The sequence below is a fragment of the Octopus sinensis genome, linkage group LG4 (assembly GCF_006345805.1).
Source record: "Octopus sinensis linkage group LG4, ASM634580v1, whole genome shotgun sequence".
NCBI classification, from domain to species: Eukaryota; Metazoa; Mollusca; class Cephalopoda; order Octopoda; family Octopodidae; genus Octopus; species Octopus sinensis.
In genome coordinates, this window is record NC_043000.1 from 72,884,213 (window position 1) to 72,904,747 (window position 20,535).

Here is a 20,535-nt window from a genome sequence, read left to right on the forward strand (position 1 = left end):
ACTGTCTCGAAAGTAATGGCAGCCTTTGAGAAAGAAGGAAAAACTTCCTTTTCAAAACAAAACTCTGGAAGAAAACCAAAAGTTTCAGATAGGGACAGTCGGACTCTTACGTGAAATGTTAGAAGGGATCACAAAAGTACAGCTCCCTACTGCAGAGCTTAATGACCACGTCGAGAACTCAGTTTCCGCAAAAACTGCTAGCTGGGAGCTGCACAAAGCCAGATTTCATGGGAGGGCTGCAATCAGAAAACCACTACTTTCAAAAAAAAATGTTGCAAAGCATTTAGAGTAAAAACCTACAGAATTGGTCCCTAGAGCAATGGAATGTTATTTTCTTGGATGAGTCATCCTTTACCTTATTTCCGACCACCAGTCAAGTATACTTGTGGAGACAGCCAAAAGAAGCATTAGACTGCCTTCTTCCAACTATTAAATATGAAGGAGGATCTGTGATGATCAGTGGGGCTATATCTTGGAAATCTGCCAGCCCAATGGTTTCCCTTCAAGGCAGAATTAATAGTCAAGACTATTTAAGCATTTCATCTGATCAAATTCATCCTATGGTTGCTTAACTCTTTCCGGAGGGAAACGCACTCTTTCAGGGTGATAATGCACCAATTCACACAGCTAAAGTTGTTACTGAATGGCACGAGGAACATTCTAGTGAAGTTGAACATCTTATCTGGCCACCGCAGTCCCCAGATCTCAATATTATTGAACATTTATGGTGCATTTTAGAAAAACAAGTAAGGAGTCAATATCCTCTACCAAGATCACACCAAGAACTGGAGACTGTTTTAGCTAAGAATGGGAAAAAATTCCTTTGGAAATAATTCAAACTTTGTACAAGTCCATACCTTGTAGAATTCAAGCAGTAATTACTGCCAAAGGCAGTCCTACCCCATATTAAAATAAATCTGTTTGAAATTTTAAGGTATTTCCAGTATTTTGTCCAACCCCTGTATAATGATGACATAAGGTCGTAAGAAATGTGTAATCATTTGTAGATACATGTATTCGAGGGAGATTAAAAATTGTAAATAAAGTTCAGCAATACGAAATATCACCAAAAGTAAAAGTCAGTTAAAAACCTATGGTCATTTCAGAAAATATTAAAGGGCTGTAGGAACAGTCCATATTCAGCTCCATTGAAATAATATTTTCTTCTTCAGGGTTCACTATTTGTGGTAAAGTTCAGTTAAGTTCTACATGATGAATTCCTATTGATGGGTGGACATCGAATGATTAAATAATTAAATATATAATTGACAAAATAGATCCTGAACCATCCAAAATTAAGATAGTTATGATGCTGAGACAACTATTTATAAAGAAAAATAATTGAATAGTTGAATAGGTAGACAGTTGAGCATGTGACTAATCATGTAAGTCATGACCTACTGGAAAATTCCATTGTGTATTTATTTTTTTTTTTTATTATTTTAATATAGAATGTAGTAATTTAAGGTTAAGGATTTAAATCTATATATTCATGCATGCTAATCTAAACTGTATTTTTATACAGTAAAAATTTTAAAAGTCGATAAATATTTATGCTTACAGCATACTAAAACGTCCGTAATCTTATTTTATAGTATATCTTTATTTTTGTTGCTGGCATAAAGGATACTAATCAATTCTTTTATGCAAAGTCTACATGTTTCCGTATACGTGTTATGAGGTGTAGATTCAGTGATTATCAATCACTTAAAATTATACTCTGTTTTTTGCTTTGAGGTGATTAATATATGTTGCTAATGCCATGGAATTTTTTATATTAAGGTTAATGAATGAATTATGTCCCCTATATCTTTTTTTAAGTCCCATAGGATTTAATGTGTTTACTTCACACTTGTAGGCTACATTTTTTTCTCAGGCAATTGCCTCTTAAGAGGCATGACTCCTGGGAGCAGAAATTGTATGTTTTGTTTAAAGATTTAGTAGCACTACCCCTATCCTCTATATTAGTCTTAGATTTCGCTTCACTAAAATTTGGCCCCATAGGACCTTTATTCAAACTGTCACTGTTATTATTATTGCTAAGTTTGTATCTGTTATTTGCCACTATAATTGAACCTAAATTTGGAGTAGCTGAGTAGGACAATTTCAAACAGTGTTTGTTGAAAATTGGGTGGTATTTTATTGCTTTTCTCAATAATCTTATAAAATAATTTAGGGAGGGTCCTAACTTGGAGGGGAAAATGGGTTATACCAAATTATATCCCATTTTCTAGATTTCTTATCATTATTATTAGTAATAGTAGTAGCAACAGATTACCTATAAGTCATATTTCTAAAAACATGTGGTTTATGCTTAAATTGTTTATTGAGGTAATTCTTCTTATTATTTATTTCTAAATTATCTTTATTTAGTTTGTTTTTTAAAATTGTGTTAAGCTGGTAATAAATTTCCTGGTTAAACCTACTATTTCTGAGAGCTTGAATATATAGGGAGGCGGGGTATGATTATTTAATATATTTTCATTAATTGATATGTTTGATATTCTGATAGATATCCCAGTTATAATACCATTTATGACACTATGAGGATGATTAAATTTACTATTAAAGTACTGTGTTAGCTTATTCAGTTTATGGTATGGAGAGTACTGACCATTCTTTAAGTCCAAACAAATAGCTATTTTGGTGGTATTATCCATAGTTATATTTGAATTATACTTCCAAAAAAATTTTATCAATGCTTTCATAGTTTTATCCATATTTTGTAATGATGAGTTAGAGATCGCAAATAAACCATCATCCATAGAAAGGCCTCCTTTAATAGTAGGAGAATTATCTTTTATTTCAGAGAACAGAAAAAGGCCTACCAAATCAGTTATCTGGGCCAAGTCTGACGATGGGATTGTCAGACTCAGCCTCAAAGCAAAAAACATAGAGTATAATTTGAAGTGGTTGATAATCATCAAATGTACAACTTATAACATCTGTATGAAAACATGTAGGTTTTGCATAAAAGAATCGATTAGTATCCTTTATGCCAGCAGCGAAATTAAAAATATACTATTAAATAAGATCACAGATGTTTTAGTATGCTGTAAGCATAAATATTTATCGACTTTTAAATTTTTTATTATATAAAAATTTAGCTTAGATTAGAACACAAGAATATATAGATTTAAATCCTTACCCTTAAATTACTACATTCTATACTAAAATAATTTTAAAAAAACATATATATCTATATATACACAATGAAATGTTCCAATAGGCCACAACTTACATGATTAGTCACATGCTCAACTGTCTACCTATTCAATTATTTTTCTTTATAAATGGTTCTATCTCAGCATCATAACTTAATTTTGGATGGATGTTTTTCATTTTGGCTTGTGTTAGAATGGTGAACTGTAACTGGCCAGAATACATTTAAATTGTGAGCCAAAAGAACTTCAAAAGTATGAAAGAATGTTACAAAGGGAGGGGAAGAAAATAAAAGTTACCCCTCCCAGTGAGATTACCCACAACATGCTTCAGTGCTCAGTAATATACAAGTCTGTTTTAATGAAAACCAAAAAAGTGGACATTGCTTCAAAAGATATAGTTGAAAAGTGCTTGAGACCTGTTTGGCAGGACATGACGTTCATGACTAGGGGGTAGAAAATTCACCACAATAAAGATATGATTTAAATCAGAAGACAAAGTCAGGCAGTATTCAACAGAATCACTCAAGACATGCTTCCAAGATTACAGTGGGAGAGATTCCACCAGAGGTGGATGCTGCCTGGCTAGTGGCAGCCATTATGATGAGCTTGGAGGATGAAATATCTATCTTCCAAGCCACAGTTATAGAGCAGCAGAATTGGCTGGGGTAGGGGCTTAAAATGCTGATTCAAGCAGCCCCTGCTGACCTGGAATAAATAATAGAAACAATATAGGTGGGGGATAACGAGCTGCATGTAATAGTCAGGTGGGGGAAAGCTTCGCTGCTACAAATGTGGACAAAAAGGCTACATTAGATCCAAGTGCCAGCCTCCCCTAGAGAAAACATCAGTGCTCCCACCTCCCGAGAAAACACCAGATTCACCAAAGCCAACAGGGAAGTGGAAGTGAAAGTTGAAACTGCAGAGGAGGAGGAGATAATAGAGGACAAACCAGAAGGCAATGATTGAAAAATACAAACTTTGAGAAAAAAGAGAAAATCCAATACCCAACCCAACCCTACAAGTCTCATGCAAAAAAAAACTTGCTCAAGATACACAAACTCCCCAACCCCCATCATTTTCCAACCAACTAGACCTTAATTTTATTGCAGTTAACACTCAAAATTCCAGACTAATCTATAAAATAAAAAATGATTACCACAGCAGATGTGATTAATAATTATGAGGAAGACACCAAAAAATTTGAAAATTTTTACCATTGATGGGATCATTTATAACATTCTAAAAAGTGAATTTAAACATGACACAGGCCCTCTGAAAAAGGATTTCTCTCCTCAGATCTTTGAGGACCTAGTCAAAGACACCTCGCAAGCCCTGGAATAATGGATTGAGATGGGGTGGCAATCCCATCACCAACTCCAGGTAAAACCACTACCTTTATGTCTACTCTCAATGTAGGATGTTTAGATGTACATGGCTTGGGGTCAGTCTCGAAGCAAGGTTGCTTCCTTGATGACCTCAGGTTGCATAGATTGGATGTAATAGTTGCCATGGAAACCAGACTGAGCGGACTGCGGGGCTTTTCCCCAATCCTAAACAGCTATGAGAAATTTATTTCTCAATGCCAATCTGGAGGAGGGAATGGTGTCGCAGTTCTGCTCAGGAAAAATCTATTTCCAGAGACACAAACAATCTTTATCGACCCAAAAGACTGGTTGGTTGTCCTTGATGTGACACTCAGCTGGTAGCTGTTTATGCTCCCCCAAAAGCTGGACAGTCTGACTATTTTAGAAGCCTAGAGAACTTTCTTGGTACGTCACACATTTTATTGTTGTTAGGAAACTCTAACACAATCTGTGATGCACGAGTAGATTGTGTTGGCTCAAACCCATTTAGGAAGGGAAACTAATACTTTAGCGATCTGCTCACTTGGCTTCAGCTGGCGGATCAATACAGACTAGAATTCCCAGATGCTCCATTGTGAACATGGACTAATAGCAATGGATCTTCTAGATCTTATTTAGTTAGAATAATAATTAGGTGCAAAGACAAAAACTAAGCTAGGTGTCTACATTGCCACTATATCAACTACAGTAATCACAAACTTGTGACCTATAAGTTTGACTTAGATAGGTTATGTAGACAGGGGTCCAGCTACTGGAAACTCAACAAGCCTCTTTTGGCTTATGAGGAGTACAGGAGTCAGATTAGACTGTTAGTAAAGAAGGCATTGACAGGAACCATCATAAATAACAAACGGTAGTATGCCCTCAAAAGAACCATTAAGTTTGAGTCTTTTAGATATAGTAAGGAACTAGTTGCTAAGAAAAATAGAATAGAAAGGGCTTTACTTAAGTCTCTAGATGAGGCACAGACGTCTCGCTCTGCATCCCAAGTTTTAGCAGTGGGATTGGCTCTTAACCAAGACCTTGAGGCTAAACAGGAGGGATGCATAATCGGAGCAAAGCTACATGCAATGGGACAAGAGGGAGTCAAAACTGCTGGATGGGCCCATGTGGTAGATCCAACATGGCAATGATGCCACAATAATGCCTTTGATGGACCAACAAGAGAATTTGGTAAACAAACCCGAGGAGATGTGTAAGGTCTTTCAAGAGCATTTCACACGGCTTTTCAGGCAAGGCGGTGGACTGGAGTGTAGGAGGGACTTCACAGACTTCCTCACTGGTTTTCCGAGTCTCTTGGGGCAGGAAGTGGAATGCTGTGGAAGGAGCTTTGTCAGATTGTGGTGGGGGCAAGTCACCAAGGCTTGATGGTCTTCTCTATGAGCTATATTGTATGTCAGACTTGTTTGGGCACCTACTGGCATGTGTCTTCACCAACTGGCAGCAGAATGGTTTATACCCAGATATGTGAGCCAGGTAGTGGTGGTACTGCTAAGAAAGGACCCAAACAAGGGAGGCTTAGTTGATAATTTCTGGCCTAGCACTCTGCTTAATGCAGAGCTGAAAATTTTGGCCAAGGTTGGCATGTGTCATGGGTAGACTCGTCGGAGAGGCACAAATGTGCCATACACAGCAATCTCCACGTTATATGCTATACCTTAGAGAGGGTGAATAAGATTCCTGGCAAGGGTGGGGCATTGGTCCATTTAGACCAAGCTAAAGCTTTTGATAGGGTTGAACATCGGTACCTGGTGTTGGTCCTTGTGACAGTCGGATTGGGCGCAATCTTCCATAGTTGGATCATTGCTTTATATAGCAACATTGATTTGATTGTTCGGGTGAACTGTTTCTTTTCTAAACCATTCTGCATCAATCACTCAGTACATCCAAGGATGCCCTCTCTCCCCACTTCTGCATGTATTGGCACTTGAGCCTTTACTGCGGAAATTGGAGGGGATGAGGGGTGTCACAGATAACATCACCATCATCGTATCCAAGGTCGAACACCTACAGAGGGTAGGTGAAGCCATTAAGGATTCTGAGGTGGCGGAAGGAGAAAAAATTAACCATGGGAAGTCAGTTGGCTTGCAACTCAGCACCTGGGTTGGCAAGTTGATTCCTCTCAACAATGTCATCAAGTGTTGGACAGAGGGTCCGGTTAAAATACCAGGGGTTTGGTTTGGTCCAGACCTCTAGATAAAGGAGAATTGGAGCAAGGTAACAGGCAGAGTGACCCTCCCAACTCAGACTTGCTCTGAGTGGTGCCTATCTCTGGAAGGGAGGATGGAAGTTGCAAATGTGTTTATCGCATGTGATCACCTCCCACCTAACTGTCATGTCTTGCCCTGATTCATGGCTGATCACGTTGGAACAACTGCTCTTCCACTTTTTGTGGAAGGGCAAAGGACATCTTTTAAGACTCTCTATCTGCTGCCAACACCCGCTAATGGGTGGGCTAGGGATGCCTTGGCCAATGATGCGCTGAGGCAGAGGCATCTTTGGCTCTACCTGGATGGTGAATGGATGTGGTCTCCGTTCGTCAAATTGATACTCCCTAGGTTCACTAGTTTTAGTGAACTTGAACCATGGATCAGGCATAGACCGAAGTTGGGAGTTTGGCAAGCCAAGTGCCATCAGGCAGTTGTGCTCCTCTCCCACACGGGTAATGCTAGTGGCAGGGGTTCCACCTCATCATAATATAGAGGGTTGGTTGAGGCTAAGTGTGATGACGTTCTGGGGAAAACTTGCCAACCTGTTCCAAAGGACATTCAGGCCAGGGACCTTAGATAATTTCCAAAAGTCTCTAGCTTGGCAATGTTACCGAGGAGCCTTACCAGTTCGTGATAAACTCACAAGGCTTGGTCACTCTTGCTTGCCCACTTGCCCAAGATGCGTGCAGGACAGTGAAACTGTTCTGCATGCAATTGTGCAGTGTTCGGAAATGTGGGTTTATGCTAAACAACTGCTGTCACGTTTAGGATCAGTACAACTGTCTTCCGAATCAATTATAAAGATTGTTCCACCTTTTTCCTTGAAAAAAGAAGGAAAGGTCTGTTTTCTCTCTGTGGTCACTATAGTGGAAGACTCGAATAAAAGGAGTAGTGACAGACAACTTCATCTCCAGCTTTGGTTTGGTGAAATTCTTTAGTTTCCATCTGAAAAGGAAAATAAGGCTGGAGAGGAGATGCCTGTCGCCTGATATATATGGCAAAAAATGGAAGAATGTGGCACAAATGTTGAGAATGAATGATTCTACATGAGCGTATTTCATAAAAGGTAACTAAAGGTTTCAGTGGTGGTACGGGGCTTGTGGGATCAAAGTCAAACCCATCCTCCACTCCATTGTATTGATCTTGTATTGTGTAATCATTTGAATTTATTGTCATTAATTTTTAATGATCAACTTTTTGTTATACCATCAGTCATTCAGACACCCTCCCCTCATTTGTACTGTCCCTTCTATGTTGGCCTCTGGTAGGCAATAAAGAACTATATCTTAATTTTGGACGGTCCTGCATCTATTTTGTCAATTACATTTTTAATCATTCAATCATTCGACATCTACCCACCAATAGGAGTTTATCATGTAGAACTTAACTGAATTTTACCACAAACATTGAACCCTAAAGAAGAAAATATTTTTTCGATTGAGCTGAATATAGACTGTTCCTACAACCCTTTAATATTTTTTGAAATGGCAGTAGGTTTTTAACTGACTTTTACTCATCATGATATTTTGTATTCCCAAGTTTTATTTACAATTTTTTAATCTCCTTTGAATACATCTGCACATGTATATACATTTCTTATGATCTTATGTCATCATTATATATACTCGAATAGAATGTCTTATGCATTTACATTTTATTATTTGAATTATTTTAATATATACATATGTTTATTGATCCTAAAAGTATATGAATGGAACAATGTATCCCATCCAATCATATCTTATAAATCACTGGAAGCATGATTTCCTTTATTTGGATATAAATTACTGACAACCAAAATTGTTATCTTCTACAAAAAATTTTATTACTCCTTAGCTCATAAACGAGCTCAAAATGCAGTTGTACTATACATGGAGTATCATCTTCACTAAAATTTTTTATTCCATATATATATATACTAATAGTATACGCACACACATTAATAGTATATATAATAATAATAATAATAATAAAATGACAACAAAAGACTGAGACCTCGATATTAGGTAAATAGAGGAATTTATATATGTATAGTTTAGGACAATCAGTAAGTTGTCATAATAGGACTCTGAGTTTCAAACGCCAGAGCTAAGAGCAACGATGCATTCTCATCGGCTATTATGACAACTCCCTGATTGTCCTAAACTATATATATATATACATACATATACATACAGATATGAGGGGGTGCTGAAAAGTTTCTGGCTTTAAGGATATTGCAAAAGGCCTGGTTAGAGGCCCACCCTTCCAAGTTCTTTTACAGGACTTAGAAACACTGAAGGACCACTGCAATAAGTATGTGAATCTGAGAGAGGAATATGTTGAATGAAATCATAATTAACTGATTCTCCTGTATTTTCTTTTACCCAAAGTCAGGAACTTTTCATCACCCCTTGTATATATATATATATATCAATAGTACACACACATACATCACATGTACAAATAATCCTTGGATACTTTGGAATATGCTGAATGACAAACATCAGTGATATATCATTTCATCTTAGCCTTAACTGAACAGTTTGATTCAAATTGTGTGCTACTTAAAATTTCAAAACCCCTAACGAGGTTTGTCATTCAGTCAGTGAAATTCAAGTGACAATAGAAGTGCAGAAAGTCCGAGATAGCTATTGGTGGATTGGCAATATTTGGTCAAGGAAAGTCATGTGATGTTACAGTTTTAATATTGGTAGTAGAGTGACAGAAGATCCTTGAGAAAAAGGCCTCCTGGTGAACAGGAAATGGGTGGGGCAATGCAACTGGATCTATAGTTAAAGTAGTAGACATATGAACTTGTATGCACATACGAGGGGCGTTCAATAAGTAATGCCTCTGACCCACTTGCAGTTGTTTGCTCTAGCTGAAATTTTGCATGTGCAATTATCTATATCTCTATAGATTAAGTGGTAAATTACAGCTCTGAACTAATTGTGGTTTCTGATTTACAGGTGTTTGAACTGAGTCAAGTGTGACACGGAGCCTGTTGAGTGTCGAGCAGTGATGCGGTTTTTGTATTTGAAAGGACGCACACCGTGGGAGACTTTTGATGAAATAAAAGTAACTTATGGTGATGATGCCCCATCATATGACCTTGTAAAACGCTGGCATCGTGAATTCAAACATGGTCGGAACTTTGTGGAAACAGCTCCCAGATCTGGTCGCCCCCTTCTGCCATTTTGGAAGATCGACGCATAACTATTCGCCAAATAGCCCATGAGGTCAAGATTAGTACCGGGTCTATGGAAACTATCATTCATGACCATTTGCATATGTAAAAGGTGTCTGCCAGATGGATTCCCAAGTTGCTCACACCTTTCCAGAAGCAAGAACGCGTCGATTGCGCGAGGATGAATTTGAAGATGTGCCAGGAAGATGAGTCAAATTTTTTCAAAAGACTGATTACACAGGATGAAACCTGGGTCCATCACTATGATCCAGAGACCAAAGCCCAGTCAATGCAGTGGAAGCACCGTGACTCACTTCCTCCAAAGAAGGCAAGGGTGCAGCCCTTTGCTGGCAAGGTCATGCTCACAGTCTTCTGGGACCAGGACGGAGTAGTGATGACAGATTTCCTGGCAAAGGGTGCCACAATTACAGGAGTCTATTATGCTTCACTTTTGAGGAAATTAAGAGAAGCTATCAAAATCAAGAGGCGGGGCAAGATCAGCAAAGGCATCCTCCTCCTGCAGGACAACGCTCCGATCCACAACTCGCGTGTCGCCAGATCAGAAGCACAAGCGTGTGGCTATGAACTCATCCCCCATCCCCCAAACTCTCCTGACCTTGCACCCTCTGATTTTCACCTCTTCCCAGCCATGAAGTTGTTTTTGAAAGGAAAGTGTTTCCCAGATGATGCAGCCTTGATTTCTGAAGTCACGTCGTGGTTGGAGGACCAAGCTGGGGTCTTCTACAAAAACGGTCTTCAGAGCTGCATCAAACGATGGGGGAAATGCGTAACACTGGGTGGTTTCTATGTAGAAAAAGACTAATAACTGTGCCAAGTTTCGTTGCTCTACTGCTATGGGAAGTGGGTCAGGGGCATTACTTATTGAACGCCCCTCGTATATGTGCACATATATGAATGCATGTATAAGATTGTGTGGATATAAGCATGTGTGCATGCAGATGTAAGCATGCATATGTGTGTGCATGTATGTGTGAGTGCGTATGTATAATGTATGTGTGTATGTATTTATATGTATGCATGTGTGTATATGAATGTGCATGTATGTATAAGATTGTGTAGATATATACCTGTGCATGCATACAAATGTGTGTGTATATATGCATGCATATGTCTGTGTGTGTGCATGTATGTGTTTATGCAAATGCATGAGCACATACATATGTCTGTGTGTGTATTTGTATGTATGCAGGTGTGTGTGTGTGTACATGCATATATGTATCTGTGTGCATGTATACTGGTGTGTGTGAGCATTTACAAAGTGTGTGGATTTGTGGGTGATCAGGCATACACAGGCATTGGGGGTTGGTTGTTATCAGCTCTGCTCATGGGGGTTGGTAACAGTGACCTTAGTGCAGCTGATGCAGAAGAGCAGCTGCTACTAAGGTAGTGTATCCATGTCGGTAGTCAGTGGTTTGAAGTTCACCAGACGTGCATACCTCTGTTGACAGCAATAGGACAGATTGTACTTCCTGTTGATGGATACTGCAGGTTGGTAGAGGACATGCAGTATTTTGCAGAGGCAGAGCTGGCAATTACGAGCACCAGGTGAATATGATGATATCCTGTTAACAATAGTCCACTTGATGCTGGGTGTTTTATTGCAGAGGTCTTAAAGTCTCCAGAGAAAGTGCGACAAGGATGTAGAGTTCTCTATTTCTCTGCAGCTGAGCAAGTGCATTTGCTGTGAGTATCTTCCCTTGAAATTATTGGCTATCATAGTCTTATAGTGCCTAGTAGTGCCATCGGATGGTATGAGGATGGCTTTGTAGACTACATCCCTAGAGAGGCAGGATCTTCCTAGGGGGCAGATGTTGGGGTCTCAGAAGTTGCAGGTTTGAGTTAGGGGTTGTGAGAGTGCATTTTTGCATATGTACATGCATGCAATATTGGATGCAATGTTGTCTAAGCAGGAGTAGCTCACCTTGACATTGTGAGGGTTAAAGAGCTTTTTAATAATTATGGCCTCTGTGGAAATGCTTCTTAATTAATGACAAGAAGCCCCTGGCTACGTTGGTAAAAACTCCTAGGTTCAATGGGGTGGGGGTTGAACCAAATAATTTTTCTCTTCCTAATTCTTTTCTAATCCTCTTGGGGAGGGGGTTTGGGAGTCATCCACGTATGTGAGCTTCTCAGTGAACCCACTCCTAGCCAAAGCATCATTGTAATGGGAGGCGACCTTTAACCCTTTCGTTACCAAACCGCCCGAAAAAAATTTTGGTTAATGTGACCAAGCCGCCCCAAACCGCCCGAATTTACCTATTCATATTTAAATGAGAATATCAGAGTAAATCTCTTTAGTACATTCGTGAAAACACGTATTATACTTCGTAAACAGTTCAACTACAGTTTTGTACAAAAATCGAAGTGTAATTTTAATTCCGTGAATTATGGGAGATTTTTTTCCGAAATTTGTTCCTATTGTGTTTTCAAAATTTGTAATTCTGACAAAAAATGGATACGAATTTCATTATATCAAGCAGCGAGTCAGAATTCGAAGGATTTTCTACTGAAGACATTCATAAATCTAACTCTATGACTGAAAAAAAAAAGCATGTGGTATTTGATAATGAATCTGATGTTTCATTTTCCGAAAGTGAAAACAGTGAATCTGAGAGCTCCGACAGCGATAAAGAAAATGAATTGGCACCTGAATGGAGTGAAAATTTAAAAACTGTTTCTTTCGGTGATTTTTCTGAAGAAACTGGACCAAGCCACAGACTTTCCCAGAAGAGTAAAGCCTTAAACTATTTCTTTTTACTTTTTCGAATGAGCCTATTTGAAATCATTACGGCGGAAACGAACCATTACACTAAACGTAAACAAAGCGAAAGAAAGGATAGTTTGTTATTTCCCACAACCTTAAATGAAATTAAGGCCTATTTTGCCATAAATATTATTATGGGTATCAGAAAGTTACCCAGAATAACAAATTCTATCGTAAAATTTTGTTGTATACCCAATTGAATATTAGCTAATAACCCATTTTCTATAGCGATGTTTGAACAAAACTTTAATAATTTTATATATTGTTGAATTTACCTGTATCTACCTGCAATTAGAGTCACTTTGTGACAAAAATTATAGTATAGAATTGGTTGAGAACATTTCATTAAATTATCTTCCAAAATTCACGTTAATATATTGATAAATAAAAAAGTTACAGTTGTTTAATGAAACCAGACTAAATTTATGATTACGTTAGGAATTAATTGAAACACATAAGGGGTGTATTTTGGTCAGAAATATAGTAACGAAAGGGTTAAAGATATGCTTGTTGGCTTAATATCTGTCTGCTAATGCCTAAAACGAGGTTTCTAATTACAGCAGGGTGGTGGGGTGATTCGAGCTCTTGTGGATATATACCATTTCCTCATTAGGCTTCTTGTAGGGGTAGTACTTACCTGTGTTCAAGTCTAAAGTTACATTCCAAAAACTGACCATGGTCATATTGGTGGTAACTATTATGGACAGGCTGAGCTCTTTGAATAGTTTTATCAAGTCCTATATATATGTGTGTGTTGTACATATATATATATATATATGTGTGTGTGTGTATGATTTTGATTTTTCCAGTTTCAGCTTATGAGCTGTGGCCATGCTGGGGCACCGCCATTTGGTGTTGCTACTTGGTTTCACTTCATGAAGGCTTTCTAGCAACTGCTATTTGGTGCATGAGAGAGTTCGATGCAGCTGCCCTCATCTGCCCCTCCTGCCGTGAAGTTGGTTCATCTGGGACACCTGACAGGAAGAGATCCAGCTTCATTTTAAAGACATCTGTATCCACCCCATGCAGGTCTCTCAGGTTCTTCGGGAGGATATTGAAGAGCTGTGGGCCTCGGAAGCCCAGGCTATCACAGAATCTTGTCCTACATCTTGATGGCAAGTTTGGAGTCCTAGGCACCACGCAGTGGCGCCCAGTTCTGGCATTTGCGTAACTCTCGATGCCAAAGTTCAGGACACTTCCCTCCAGGATCTTCCAGATGTATATTATGGCATATCTTTCCCGCCTACGCTCCAGGGAATATAATTTTAATTTCTTGAGTCTTTCCCAGTAGCTTACATTCTGCATAGAGGCTATCTTCTTCGTGTAGCTACGTTGGATCGCCTCGAGCTCTGTGATCAACTTGACACTGGATGGTGTATATATATATATATATATATATATATATATAAAATATATACATATATATAATTTATATATATGTGGGGGGGGTTGTCCAGAAAGTTTGTGCTAACTTTTAGTAGCTTACCTTTCAACTTATTTTAGAACATGGTTGAGTTCATAAAATAGGATTTGACTATACCTCTGTTTAGAGCACAGTTTAAGGTATCTTCGTGGAAGAAGGTTCATGTTCCTATAACCTGTGTTAATTCTGTAAACCTTTAAAATGGAAGATAAGAAAGTTCATTTTCAGCACTTGATGCTTTGGGAACCAGACAAAAATTGCTGCAGTTCGGCTGGGATGTGTTACCCCACCCTCCATATTCATCAAATATTGCTCCTTCAGATTTCCACTCTTAAGGTCGCTGCAGAATAGTCTTAATGGTAAAAATTTCAATTCCTTGGATGATGTAAAAAGACACCTTGATGAATTCTTTGCCATGAAACCACCTTAGTTCTGGGAAGAGGGTATTTTCAAGTTAAAGGAAAGATGGAGACGCATTGTGCAACAAAATGGTTCATATTTGGTTGATTAAAAATGTAATGGCAAGTATTTATTGACCTTTTTGTTTCCTTTAAAAATCAGCACGAACTTTCCAGACAACCTAATATAATATACATACATATAATTTATATATATATAATTATATATATATATATATATAATTTATATATATATAATTAGATTAGATTAGATTAGTGCTTCATCATGGATTAGCAACCATTATATCAGCCTATGCCCCTCAGCCGGGGCTACCCGATGGACAGAAAGACCAATTCTATGACACCCTACTGCAGACTACCTCGTTGACGAACGACAGAGACCTTCTCTTTGTGGTTGGTGACTTCAATGGTCACGTTGGACGACGTGCTGGGGGCTTCCATGGTGTACATGGGGGCTATGGTTATGGTTCCCGCAACGAGGAGGGAACCAGGCTGCTGGAGTTCTGCGATGCAAATGATCTTATGGTTTGCAACACTAACTTCAGGAAACCTACCAGCCACCTAGTCACCTACCAATCGGGCCGACATACCAGCCAAATTGACTACATCCTTGCCAGGAAAAGGGAAAGATGGCTGCTTATAAATGCCAAAACCTTCCCAGGTGAAGAATGTACCCCACAACATAAACTGGTAGTTAGCGACTTTAGGATCAGGACGACCAGAAGATGACCAACATGGAGAAGAAGGATCTGGAAGCTTAAAGATCCTGCGAATGGACAGAGACTTAGGGACATATTACTTGAAGCCTGTGACAAAGTAGAAGGGGATATAGCTTCACATGAGGTAGAAGACAACTGGAGGTTTCTAAGGGACAACCTGCTGAGAGCCACGTGTAGCAGCATAATAGTCAACTGCTACAAAGGTAAGGGTGACGATTTAGATACAAATAATTACAGAGGTATCAAACTGTTGGATCAGGTAATGAAGGTTATGGAGAGGGTCATAGCCCAACTGATTAGGGAGAGAGTCAGCTTGGATGAGATGCAGTTTGCTTTTGTGCCAGGAAAAAGCACCACTGATGCTATATTTCTGGTAAGACAGCTGCAGGAGAAATACCTAGCCAAGGATAAGCCCCTGTACCTGGCTTTCACTGACATGGAGAAAGCCTTTGACAGGGTCCCCCGATCCCTTATCTGGCGGTCAATGAGGAAACTAGGGATAGGTGAATGGTTTGTGAGAGCTGTGCAAGCCATGTACAGAGACACTGTAAGTAAGGTGAGGGTTAGCAACGAGTACACTAAAGAATTCAAAGTAGAGGTAGGGGTCGACCAAGGTTCAGTCCTCAGCCCCCTCCTATTTATCATAGTCCTCCAGGCAATAACGGAGGAATTCAAGACAGGATGCCCCTGGGAGCTCCTATACGCTGATGACCTTGCTCTAATTGCTGAGTCACTATCAGAACTAGAGGCAAAGTTTCAGGTGTGGAGACAAGGATTAGAATCGAAGGGCCTTAAAATCAACCTAGCTAAAACCAAAGTCTTAATATGTAGGAAGGCAGGCAAATCACAAACGCCTTCAGGTAGATGGCCCTGCTTGATCTGTAGAAAAGGCGTAGGTAGAAACTCTATAAGATGCACCAGGTGTAAGCTATGGACACATAAGAGGTGCAGCAATGTCAAAGGAAGGCTAATTGGGAAGATAGTTTTTGTATGTGGCAGATGCTCAGGAGCAATAAACACTGAAAATGCTCAGAGACCAACTTCCGCCACATTCCTGGGAGAAAAACTAGAAGTAGTTGATAGCTTCTGTTACCTAGGCGACCAAGTCAGTAGCGGGGGTTGGTGTGCTGAAAGTGTAACTGCTAGAGTGAGAATAGCCTGGGCAAAGTTCAGAGAGCTCTTACCTCTGCTGGTGACAAAAGGCCTCTCGCTCAGAACAAAAGGCAGACTGTATGACGCATGTGTACGCACAGCCATGCTACATGGCAATGAAACATGGGCCGTGACTGCTGAGGATATGCGTAAGCTCGCAAGAAATGAAGCCAGTATGCTCCGATGGATGTGTAATGTCAGAGTTCATACTCGACAGAGTGTAAGTACCTTGAGAGAAAAGTTGGACCTAAGAAGCGTCAGTTGGGGTGTGCAAGAGAGACGTTTGCGCTGGTATGGTCATGTAGCGAAAATGGATGAAGATAGTTGTGTGAAAAAGTGCCACATCCTGGCGGTTGAGGGAACCTATGGAAGAGGTAGACCCAGGAAAACCTGGGACGAGGTGGTGAAGAATGACCTTCAAACTTTAGGTCTCACCGAGGAAATGACCAGAGACTGAGACCTTTGGAAGTATGCTGTGCGTGGGAACACCTGGCAGGACAAGTGAGGCCACAACCCATGGTCTCTACCTGGGACGTAGCCAGCCCACTTATGCATACCGTTCCTTCTTGTGACACAAACCCTACTTGTGAAGACCTGTTGAGGCAAGTGAAAATCGAAATCGAAATCTTTCAATATCAATGGAAATTGTAGCTGAGATACCAGTGCTGGTGGCACGTAAGAGAACCATCCGAACGTGGCTGTTGCCTGCGCCGCCCCTACTGGCCTCCGTGCCGGTGGCACGAAAAAGCACCATCCGATTGTGGCTGTTGCCAGCTTCGTCTGGCCCCCGTGCCGGTGGCACGTAAAAAGCACCATCCGATCGTGGCTGTTTGCCAGCCTCGTCTGGCACCTGTGCAGGTGGCACATAAAAATCACCCACTACACTCTCGGAGTGGTTGGCGTTAGGAAGGGCATCCAGCTGTAGAAACACTGCCCGATCAGACTGGGCCTGGCACAGCCTCCTGGCTTTCCAGACCCCAGTTGAACCGTCCAACCCATGCTAGCATGGAAAACGGACGTTAAACGATGATGATGATGATGATGATAATATTTATATGTATATATATGGGGGGGGGGTTGTACATGTATATATAATATTTATATACATATAATTTATATATATAATATATATATGTACATATGTATATCATATATATATATAAATAAATAAATGGAGATAAACGCAGATGTTAATCAAATCTTTATACTTCTGACATATGTTTCGAAGAAAACATTGGTATTATTCCAGAAGGAATATAATGATGTAAAACAATGCAATCTTCTCATCAGGGAAAGAAAGAGAAACAAAATGCATCAATAAGACATTTTAACCAAATGTGATTACTACATATATGCTGAAGGGAACACTGGTACATTGTTTTTAAAAAAAACCTGTTAATATATATAACGTCAAAGGCAATTTATAGAAAGCAGAGGAAGAAGAAAGAAATTAGCAGAAAATTAAAACTAGAGAAATATAGTGTGATAGGTGAATAGGAATAAAGTTTAAAGGCATGGAAATAGATATATTTAGTGGAAGTGAAATGTAACATGACAGTTAATGGTCAAGTTTTATAGACTGGTAGAAATCACTTATAGGAACTAAAGGTATGTTTTCGCCAATCATATATATATATATATATATACACACACACACACACACATATATATATATATCTGTATAATTTATATGTATAATATATACTCTTTACTCTTTACTTGTTTCACTCATTTGACTGCGGCCATACCGGAGCACCGCCTTTAATCGAGCAACTCGACCCCGGGACTTATTCTTTTGTAAGCCCAGTACTTATTCTATTGGTCTCTTTTGCCGAACCGCTAAGTAACGGGGACATAAACACACCAGCATCGGTTGTCAAGCAATGCTAGGGGGACAAACACACACACGCATATATATATATATACATATATACAATGGGCTTCTTTCAGTTTCCGTCTACCAAATCCACTCACAAGGCTTTGGTCGGCCTGAGGCTATAGTAGAAAACACTTGCCCAAGTGAGACTGAACCCGGAACCATATGGTTTGGCAAACATGCTACTTACCACACAGCCACCACCCCCCCGTCTATATATTTAATATATTTGTATAATATATGTATATATATATATATATATATATAATGTATATATAATATATATATATCATCATCATCATCATCGTTTAACGTCCATTTTCCGCGCTAGCACGGGTTGGACGGTTCGACCGGGGTCTGGGAAGCCAGGGGCTGCACCAGGCTCCAGTCTGATCTGGCAGTGTTTCTACAGCTGGATGCCCTTCCTAACGCCAACCACTCCGCGAGTGTAGTGGGTGCTTTTTACGTGCCACCGGTACAGGTGCCAGGGGAGTCTGGCATTGGCCACAATCGGTTGGTGCTTTTAACGTGCCACCGGCACGGAAACCAGTCAAGGCGGTGCTGGCGTCGGCCATGTTCAGATGGTTCTTTTTATGTGCCACCGGCACAGAAGCCAGTCGAGGTGGCGCTGGCATTGGCCACGTTCGGATGGTGCTTTGTATGTGCACCGGCACAGAAGCCAGTCGAGGCGGTGCTGGCATCGGCCACGTTCAGATGGTGCTTTTTATGTGTCACCGGCACATGTATCACAACTACTATTTCCATTGATAGTTATTTCTATGTTCATGTACTTGACTCAATAGGTCTCCTCAAGCACAGCGGGATGTTCTGGTATCCAAGGTACTTTGAATGGGCAGGGGCTATGCGGGACTGGTGCAGGAAGCAGCCCGGGTCTTTGCAGTCACAGCATATCTCCAGAGATCTCGGTCCTTTGTCATTGCCTCTGTGAGGCCCAATGCTCTGAGGTCATGCTTGACTACCTCATCCCATGTCTTCCTGGGTCTTCCTCTCCCCCTGATACCTTCAACTGTTTGGGAGCGGCACTTCTTCACACATCTCTCCTCATCCATCCGCAGTACATGACCATACCATCACAAGCGTCGCTCTTGCACACCACATCTGATGCTTCTTATGTCCAGCATTTCTCTCAGGGTGCTTACCCTCTGTCGTGCGTGCACACTGACATTACACATCCAGCGGATCATGCTAGCTTCATTCCTTTCAAGTCTACGCATGTCCTCTGCAGTCACAGCCCATGTTTCACTACCGTGAAGCATGACAGTTCGCACACATGCATCATACAATCTACCTTTCACTCTGAGCGAGAGACCCTTTGTCGCCAGTAGGGGTAGGAGCTTTCTAAACTTTGCCCAGGCTATTCGTATTCTAGTGGTGACACTCTCTGAGCATCCACCTCCACTACTAACCTGGTCACCCAGGTAGCGGAAACTATCAACTACTTCTAGTTTCTCCCCCTGGAGTGTGATGGAATCTGTTTTCTGAGTATCTGTGGTGTCTATTGTCCCTGTGCATCTGCCGCACATGAAAGCTATCTTATCAGTTAATTTCCCTTTGATGATGCATCCATAGCTTACACTGGGTACATCTTATGGAGTTTCTACCTACGCCTTACCTACAGATCGAGCAGGGCCACCTGCCCGAGGTTGTGTGTGCTGAGTTCACCTTTCTGCTCACTATAACTTTGGTCTTTGCTACATTTACTCTAAGGCCCTTTGATTCTAACCCTTGCTTCCACACCCGAAATTTCTTTTCGAGTTCCGGTAGTGATTCTGCTATGAGAGCCAAGTCATCAGCATAGAGGAGCTCCCAGTGGCAACCTGTTTTGAATTCCTCTGTTATTGCCTGGAGGACTATGATGAATAAAAGGGGACTGAGGGCTGAGTCTTGGTGTATACCTACTTCTACCCGGAATTCTTCACCATATTCGTTGCCTATTCTAGCCTTGCTGACAGCCTCTCTGTATAGGGCCTGTACAGCCCTTATTAGCCATTCGTCAATCTCCAGTTTCCGCAATGATCACCAGATAAGGGATCGGGGGACCCTGTCAAAGGCTTTCTCTAAGTCCACAAAAGCTATGTAGAAGGGTTTAGCTAGGTACTTCTCCTGCAGTTGTCGGACCAGGAATATAGCATCAGTGGTGCTTCTACCTGGCACAAAACTGAACTGCATCTCATCTAAGCAAATTCTTTCCCTAAAGAGATGGGCTATGACCCTCTCTGAGACCTTCATCACC

General features: G+C 40.4%; 1 protein-coding gene across 2 annotated transcripts in view; it reads left to right on the plus strand.

Moving 5' to 3' along the window:
- LOC115210488 (D-ribitol-5-phosphate cytidylyltransferase) overlaps positions 1-20,535 on the plus strand; it is a 105,349-nt gene that overhangs the window by 62,665 nt on the left and 22,149 nt on the right. The gene's annotated exons all lie outside the window — the stretch shown is intronic.